This window comes from Medicago sativa, chromosome 2 (assembly GCF_051527215.1).
Source record: "Medicago sativa cultivar Bolivia chromosome 2, Bolivia_mono, whole genome shotgun sequence".
Lineage (NCBI taxonomy): Eukaryota > Viridiplantae > Streptophyta > Magnoliopsida > Fabales > Fabaceae > Medicago > Medicago sativa.
In genome coordinates this window covers 25014580-25024387 of record NC_140750.1, presented here as the reverse complement: position 1 = coordinate 25024387, position 9808 = coordinate 25014580, and the positions used below count along the sequence as shown (strand labels likewise).

Genomic DNA, 9808 nt, shown 5'->3' with positions numbered 1-9808 from the left:
GAACTTATTTTTATGAAGAGACTGCAAAATAGAAGAACTAGGATGACCAAGGCGTCTGTGCCAGATACTGGAAGCAAGACCAGCAAAGTGAGAGGGAGAGGTGACTGGATAGAGATCTCCGAGGCTATTACATCTCATGAGAGAAATCCCCGTCTGAAAGTCAAATATCGAGAAACCAAATGGGTCAAATGACACAGAAACATTATTGTCAGTTGTGAGTTGTCGCACAGAAATCAAATTTTTAATAATTTGTGGTGTGTGTAAAACATTGTTAAGGTTTAAGGGTTTCTGTTTGTGAGATGTAGGTAAAGTTGTGTGACCAGACCCTTGAATTGGGATACCTTGTCCACTACCAACAATCAGTTTCTGATTTAAATGACTCAAATTAGAATAAGACGAGAGATTACCTTGCGATGCGGCTGTATGGGACGAAGCTCCAGTGTCCATGTACCATGTGCTATCCGGAGGAGTGAGAGACATGGTATGCATAGCAGCTGCAATGTCAGTGGGTGCTGGTGAAACCGTAGCAGTGTGAGCCTGAGGGCGCTGACCTAGAATGCCCGGCTGACTTGAAGGACCGGTGGGACGAGTCCACTGAGATGTAGGATAAGGGCAAGGAGGCACACCCCAAGGAGGTGGGGTCCAACCCCAAGGAGACCAGGGTGGATACTGCTGCTGCCAGGGCTGAGAAGGCCAAGAAGAAGCTGCTGCCGCAGGTCCAAAGGGGCCATCGGAGCGTGAACCACCACGCTGTCCACGCCCTCTTGGGCGATTCTGATTGTTGCGGTTGTGTCCAGATCTAGAGCGGTTGTTCTGACGACGATTTGAGTGCTATTGAGGGGAGTCATCAGAGTCCTTTGGAGCTGCAGTGTGCAAGGCAGTATGAGAACTAGTGTTGTGCATTTTTGCCAAGCCGGATTCCTCCAAGGTAAGCATGGATCGCGCCTGAAAGAATGATGGCAATGGATTACTTTGGCGGATTAAGGTGGCAACCCCGCGGTACGGCTCAGAAAGACCAGACACCAGCTGAAGGACCAGACGGTGACTGCTGACAGGTGCTCCAACATTTTTCAACTGATCAGAAAGTTGCTTGAGACGTTGACAATAGGCAGAAACATTTGGAAAATCCTCCATGCGAGTGGATGAGAAATCTTGATCAAGAGCAACTGCACGTGAGTTTTGATTATCCTCAAAGATGTCAGCCAAACGTTTCCAGGCAGCCATGGCAGTGGATCCTTTTTCCATAATGGTGGTAAGGAGATCAAAAGAGATGGTGGAATAAATCCATTGAAGAACCGTTGAATCGAGAATTGTCCACATTTCAAAACTAGCATCAGTGGAAGCAGGCTTCTCTTTTCCAGGCTGAGGAATAATGTGATCGACAACCTTGTGGGCACGAGCATGAATCTCAAACAATTCAGCCCACATGGCGTAGTGATCCTTCTCCATTTCTAGCACAAAGGGAATGCTATTTTTTATATTGGTCACGGCAAGGGCCGGATGAAAATCAGGTTTTGCCGAATTGGAGGTCGCGGCAGTGGTGGAGGACACGGCGGCGGACGACGACATGGCAGGAGAGGAAGACATGGTGTGGCAGCAATGGGTTGCGCAAGAGAGAGGCGCGACACAAGAGAAAGCTGCTAGTTGGTTTGGCTAAGGAAGACGCTTGAGCGGCAGTGGGCGGCTCAAGGGAGTAGGAAGCGGCGGCCTTGGTTGAAGAAAGTGGCGGCGGCTGTAAGGAAGAAAGAGATAGGTTACTGGAATTTAGACTCGTGATACCATGAAGGAAATCAATTCCGTGCCTTTCATTGATAATGATCAAGAGTACATATAGTTACAATAGGTAGAGTCAAACCTAGGAAAGTAATTACAAAATAATGGAGAGTAATTACCTAATAATAACTAACATAATGACTAACATAATTACATAAAGTCAAGCAATAATTACTAACATAATTACATAAAGTCATATTCTATCATAAACAATTTTAAATAATAAGCAACAATACATAAAATAATTTAACAAGTAAAATGTAAAATGATGAAATAATAAAACCCATATTTTTAAGAAACTGCATGTTGATAGTATCTACCACCGGTGTGTAATAGTTCGATATCAACTTGTTTTTTAAGGAAGTTTGATATCAACTGCTCCCTCCGTCCTATATTATAAGCAAAAATAAAAATAAAAGAATCACACTTATTAAGAAAACTAAAACATAGTAGTTTGTAACATAGTTTTTTGTGTTATCTTTGAAATAAGTTTTATAGGAAGATGTAAAAACAATTTTCATTGGTAGTTGATTATAGAGAAAATGAAAAAGAGACTTTTATTTTCGGATACTCATTCATCATCTTTTTTTTCCTTTATTTCTTTCTCTCTTAAAATGTATATATCCGTCGAATATTTTCTAGTGATTTTTATTTTATTTTATGAATCCTAGTAAAAATACTTAACACTAGTATAGTGACCCGTGCCAAGCACGGGGAAATAAAAAACTTTTTTGATCAAATGTATAGATTTTATATTATGTTATCTTAAAATTATAAGTGTGGTTATAATTTAAATTTGATATGGAAAAAAATATCATCTTAATTTTGTATATATTTTGAAATATCTAGACATTGCACATAATGATTAAAGTATTTGGATTTATACTTATACTAATTATTTGTAGTATAAGATGTACTCGTTGTTAAACTTAGCATATGTAATATTTTTGCAAAAATACGCCGACGTACTGTATATTATTATTTGTTGACATAATGTATATTAATCATAAAAACTAAATAATTTGTATTTTTTTATATAATAGTCAGTGTCAGATATATACACCTAGTCTGTGAATGCAAACGTTAAATTTTTTACGGGTGTGTATAAATATAGTTTGGGCTACAGAAACGCCGATTGTTATTTGTTTTTATTTTTTACAAAACCAATGGTCTAATGTAAATATTGTATTTTAGGGTAACAACGATGTAAAAAAAAAAGTTTCGCGTATTGTTGATAAGTGTTTAAAAGTGATATATTTCATATAGGAGTTTAGGCATTTTAGTGACTTGTTTTGCAAGATTCTCTATGGAAAACTCCAATTATTGTGTAAATATGTCATTTATGCTTTTGAGCCTTATTCCACCCTTTTTGTGCAGGAAAATACAAGCAAGGAGCAAGAAACGTCAAAATTCAATTTCATACGCCATTAGCGTGTCCTACGCTATTAGCGTGATGAGGAAATGCCCAAGTCCAGAGAGGTATGCCATTGGCGCACCTGGGGCGTGGATCTGGATCACTCCTGAAGAATACGCTATTAGCGTATACTGAGCTATTAGCGTACAAGCTCCCGAGAGCTACGCCATTGGCGCAACTGGAGCGTAGCTGGTCATGAAGAAACACACTATTAGCGTGGGTTACGCTATAAGCGTAGAAGCTCCAGAGGACCACGCTATTAGCGTAGCGGAAGCGTAGAAGCAGGGCAAGGCCAACGTGGCACAAGCCCATTGGCCAGATTATAGGCCGACTTACCACGCTATTAGCGTATCTTGCGCTATTGGCGTAGGTACAAAAACACAGGCCATTTAAATAGCATTCTTACCTCTCTTTTAGGATTCACTATTCCATTGATATTTTTATACATTCTAAGAGAGAGGTCAGAGCTATTTCCACGAGAGAAACACAAAGCAAGTGATTAAGGAGTAGATTCAACCCTAGATTCATTGAGACATCAAGGATCTTGGCATGGAATCTTCATCTTTCCTTCATTCCTTGCATTAGTTTACATGTCTAGGTGTAACTATCACCTTCTTTGTAGTATTGAGGTAACAATCAAGCTATTATGTAATCTTTTGATCTTTTAATATATAAGGTTCTAGCTTAATGATTCAATATTGTTGTTATTCTTGCTTTTAATGCTTTCAAAGAGATTCAAGATGATTTGGACACGAACTCTTGAATCTAGAACTAGAATAACAATCTATCTTATGTTATATCACTCTTGACAAGTTTGTAAACCTTTGATAATTACTTTTAATCAAGATTTTAATGCTTTCGGATACTTAATCAGGCTGGACACGGTCGATTAAGTTATCCGATCGACTTTGTTATCGTTTAAGGGATTTGGACACGAATGTTTAAACGATAACCTAGAAATAACGATGTCGCTTTGGACACGAAGGATGTTGTAGAAATGATTGTAAAAATATTGGTTATAAAGCTAGAGTCTGTTAATCGATCGAGAGATTGCTGCTGTTATGCTTGTTCGTTATCTTATACCGCAAGCGAAATAGTTCGATCCCCTCTCGTTTTTACTTTATTGTCATATATGGATATAGTGTTACAAACAAACATTTTATAAATGATACCTTAATGTGAAAGATTGTGAACACGCTTATGATATACCGCAACTCCCTGTGGAAAACGATCCTATATATACTCACGTGTACATAGTTATATGACATGTAGAAAACCTACATCAAAATGGCGCCGCTGCCGGGGAGTAGCGTATTTTATGTTATAAGTTTTGAAACAATTTTGTCATGTTAAGTCAATTTTGCACAAAATTCTTTCATGCATATACTCATACACTTATATCATTCATTATTTTTGATGCTAACCACCTGGTATAGTCTTGGTAAACTTTGTTTATGCGAGGTACCGTTTCTAAAGAAGACCTTCAATTTGATCCAGAAATAGAGAAAACTGCTAGGTTACTTAAGAAGCAAGCAAAGGAAGCTAAGAGATTAGCCAGGCTGGCTCAGCCGGAATCATCTAGTTCTATTCACTCTCCTTCGGGTTCGGTTCATACACTTACTCCGGGTGGTTCTCTACACACAACTCCACCATCATCACCGAAAACGGAAACTATCGTAACTATGGCTAATGAAGATGAGAATGCTCTTCCAAGTTGGGTTAGTCCAAGAAGGCTTGCTAACCTTGGTAATCAAAATGCCAAGCAAGTCGAGTTGAAATCGGGGTTGATAAATTTGATAACTCAGAATCAATTCACTGGAATGGATCATGAAGACCCTTACAAGCATCTCACAAATTTCTATGTTACCGCCGGTACTCTTGGTATGAAGGAAGATGAGGAAGAACCAATGTTTTGCAAATTATTTCCTCACTCTTTGATTGGTAAGGCTAAGGAGTGGTACTTAGATCAACCTACTTCTTTGATGAAAGATTGGCCTGCATTGGAGAAAATGTTTCAAGAGAGGTTCTTTCCGGAGGATAGGCATCTTGAAGCTAAAACATCACTCACAAATTTTTCTCAAGGTCAAAGTGAGTCTCTATGTGATGCTTGGGAGCGATACAAATCTTTGCTTAGGAGCTGTCCTAAGCATGGTTATGATAGCCAGATGCAAATCTACTTATTTCGTCAAGGGCTTCAAGACATGTCCAAGACGATGCTAGATGCAAGTGCTGGAGGATCTATTGCTTTGAAAAGTCCAGCTGATGCTGTCAAAATCATTAACCAAATGGCTCTCAACACAAGAAAATCTTCTCACAACCGGAATCCTAATCAAAGGAAAGCCGGTATCCTTGAACTAGAAGCAAATGATGCAGTTTTGGCCCAAAATAAGCTTCTCACTCAACAAATAGAAGCCATGCAAAAGGAGATGAGAGCTATGCCAAAACAAATTCTTGAATCTCTCAAACAAGAAGGAGGAACATCTCAGGTAAATGCTTGTGAGCTTTGCACGGGAGATCATCCCACCGGCTTTTGTCCCACACCCGGTTCTTTCGAAGAAGAGGTAAATTATGTGGGAAACCAACAAAGACCAAACCAACCACAACAAGCCGGAACTTCACAACAAGCTCAAAATCCGGGTACTTCCAACTTCCAAGGAAGATATCCGGCCAATCAAAACCAACAAAGGCCTTGGAGAACACCCTACAACAATAACTACCAATATCCGCAATCAAACTTTTACCAACAACCTTACCCTCAATTCCAACAACCCTTCAATAATCAATACCAATTCCCACCACCAAATAACCCCCAACAACCTAACAATTCCCAAAGCACCGAAGAAACCTTGAAGCAATTCATACAAATGTCCATGGCTAACCAGAAAAACACCGATGCGTCCATCAAAGGCCTTGAGACGCAAGTTGGTTAGTTAGCACAACAAATGGCTCAAGGTCCGCCGCAAGTGGGAACTTTCACCGCTAACACTCAACCAAATCCTAAGGAGCATCACAAGGCATAGCAGTCAAAAGCTATTGCTACAAGGAGTGGTAGAGTAGTAGGTAAAGGGGTAGGTGTAGATATTGTTGTTGAAGAGAAGGATGATGAAGTTGTCAATGAGGAGGTAAAAGAGAAGTTCGAGGAGGATAAGGAAGAGATAGAGAAGGAAGTGTATATAAAGAATAAAGAAGAATTAGTTGAAAAAGAAAAAAATCAAAAAAGAGATCTAGTGGAACAAGAGGATATGGAGAGGAAGAACAAAGATGTGGGGAAAGATAAAGGGAAGAAACAAGAAGTTAAGAAGCAAGTGGTGGCTCAACGCTTACCATACCCACATGCTCCATCGAAGAAAGACAAAAAGCGGCAATACGCAAGGTTTCTTGAACTCTTCAAGAAGTTGCAAATTGATATACCATTCTCAGAAGCCTTGGAGCAAATGCCGGTCTATGCGAAGTTCATGAAAGATATCCTTTCCAAGAAAAGAAGAGTCAACGATGAAGAGACGATCCAAATTGATGCCAATTGTAGTGCTATTATTCAAAGAACGTTGCCTAAGAAAGAGCAAGATCCGGGAAGAGTCACTCTACCGGTAGCTATTGGCACAACACATGTAGGTAAAGCACTACTTGATCTTGGATCAAGCATCAATCTCATGCCTTTGTCCGTTGCCAAAAGAGTTGGTGACCTTTGTATAAAGCGGACTAGGATGATGTTGCAATTGGCCGACAAATCCTTTGCAAAACCACTAGGTATGGCCGAAGATGTTCTTGTAAAAGTGGACAAATTTATTTTTCCGGCTGACTTTGTGGTTATGGATGTCGAAGAAGATGAGGATGTGCCTATCTTAATGGGAAGGAATTTCATGCAAACGGCTCGGATGATGATTGATCTTGATGATAATATCATGAAGGTCAAGGTAAATGATGAAGAGGTTACCTTCAACATCCGAGAAGCTTTGAAGTACTCGAAAGACAAGGGTGCATGTTTCAAAATGGATGCAACCGAAGAAGTCATCTTGACTACTCGGAAGCAACTGCACAATAGAACACCCCTTGAGAGTGCTTTGGTGGACGCACTCAATGCTATTGATGAAGACGAAGCAAGTGCCATTGAAGAGTGTTTGAAGGAGCTAGATTCCTTGAAGGAGGTTCTTCCTAATCAAGCCATACTTGAAGATTTGAAAGAAGAATCCAAGGAAGAAGCAAAAGTTGATGACACCAAGGTAGAATTAAATGTTTTACCATCTAATTTGAAATATGTTTTTCTTGAGAAAGATGGTACAAAACCGGTGATCATTAGTAGCTCCTTGTCCATCGATAAAGAAACAAAGTTGGTAGAGGTCCTCAAGGCCAACAAGGAAGCGATAGGGTGGAAATTATCCGACTTGAAAGGGATAAGTCCATCTTATTGTATGCACAAGATTAAGATGGAAGAAAACTTCAAGCCGGTAGCACAACCACAACGCCGCTTAAATCCAAACATGAAAGAGGTGGTGCGAAAGGAAGTAGTGAAGTTACTTGAAGCCGGCATGATCTATCCTATCTCGGATAGTGCTTGGGTAAGCCCGGTTCAAGTAGTTCCCAAGAAAGGAGGAATAACGGTGATCACTAATGATAAAGATGAGTTGATCCCAACTAGAACCGTCACCGGATGGAGGATGTGTATAGATTATAGAAGACTCAATCAAGCAACAAGGAAGGATCACTTCCCCTTGCCCTTCATGGATCAAATGCTTGAAAGACTCTCCGGTCAATCCTTTTATTGCTTCCTAGATGGTTACTCTGGTTACAATCAAATCGCCATGAACCCAGATGATCACGAGAAGACGGCTTTCACTTGCCCCTTTGATATTTTTGCTTATCGAAGAATGCCATTTGGCTTGTGTAATGCACCCGCAACTTTTCAACGGTGTGTTCAAGCAATCTTCTCCAAATTTATTGGTAAATGCATGGAGGTGTTCATGGATGATTTCTCAGTTTTCGGTTCGTCATTTGATATGTGTTTGAATAGCTTGGATACCGTGCTGAAGCGGTGTATTGAAACTAGCTTGGTGCTCAATTGGGAGAAATGTCACTTCATGGTTACCGAGGGTATTGTCCTTGGTCATAAGATTTCTGCTAAGGGTATTGAGGTAGACCAAGCAAAGGTTGATGTTATTGGAAAGCTTCCACCACCGGTGAATGTCAAAGGTGTTCGGAGTTTTCTTGGTCATGCCGGATTTTACCAGAGATTCATTAAAGACTTATCAAAGATAGCAAAGCCTATGAGCAACTTGCTCAACAAAGATAAGTCTTTTATTTTTGATAATAAATGTCTTTTAGCATTTGAAACTTTGAAAGAAAGATTGACCACTGCACCAATAATCATTGCTCCTAATTGGAATTTAAATTTTGAATTAATGTGTGATGCAAGTGATTATGCTGTTGGTGCGGTCTTGGGTCAACGTAAGGATAAATTTTTTCATGCTATTCACTATGCAAGTAAGGTTTTAAATGAGGCACAAATCAATTATGCCACAACTGAAAAAGAGTTACTTGCAATAGTTTATGCAATGGAGAAATTTCGTTCTTACCTTGTAGGTTCCAAAATTGTTGTTTATACTGACCATGCAGCTATCAAGTATCTCCTTACTAAGTCCGACTCAAAGCCAAGGCTCATCCGTTGGATGTTGTTGCTTCAAGAGTTTGACTTAGAGATCAAAGATAAGAAAGGCACGGAGAATCTTGTAGCTGATCACCTTTCAAGGTTGACAAACAATGAGGTAACCAAGAATGAACCGGAAGTTCGTGAAGAATTTCCCGACGAAAGGTTGCTTGCAATCAATGTGAGACCGTGGTTTGCCGACTTGGTGAACTACAAAGCAACCGGGTTCATTCCCGAAGATTTTGAATGGCAACAACGCAAGAAGTTCCTCCATGATGCTAACCACTTTGTGTGGGATGAGCCTTATTTGTTCAAAATTGGAGCGGACAATCTCTTGCGTAGGTGTGTGGATGATGAAGAGGCAAAGAAGATCCCATGGCAATGTCATAATTCGCCCTATGGAGGTCACTTCAACGGGGAGAGAACAGCCGCAAAGGTACTTCAATCCGGGTTCTATTGGCCAACTCTTTTCAAAGATGCCAATTTACATTGCAAGCATTGTGATGAATGCCAAAGAACCGGATCAATGTCAAAGAGAAATGAGATGCCTCTACAACTCATCCTTGAAGTGGAAGTGTTTGATTGTTGGGGTATAGATTTTGTTGGCCCTTTTCCTTCATCATATTCAAATGAGTACATCTTGGTAGCTGTTGATTATGTATCAAAGTGGGTGGAAGCCGTAGCATCGCCTAAAGCCGATAGCAAGACGGTAGTGAAGTTCCTAAAGAAGAATATTTTCACCCGGTTTGGTACACCAAGAGTTCTTATTAGTGATGGAGGATCACACTTTTGCAACACACAACTTGCCAAGGCCCTAGATCATTATGGAGTCAAGCACAAAGTAGCATCACCGTATCATCCACAAACGAATGGACAAGCCGAAGTTTCTAACCGGGAGGTCAAACGCATACTTGAGAAGACGGTCTCTACATCTCAGAAGGATTGGTCGGCTAAACTTGATGAAGCTTTGTGGGCATATA

The 9808-nt window shown here is 40.1% G+C and overlaps 1 pseudogene; it reads right to left on the bottom strand.

The window, feature by feature from the left end:
- Positions 1-380: 380 nt before the first annotated feature.
- On the bottom strand, positions 381-1983 carry LOC146945749 (uncharacterized; annotated as a pseudogene).
- Positions 1984-9808: the final 7825 nt, after the last annotated feature.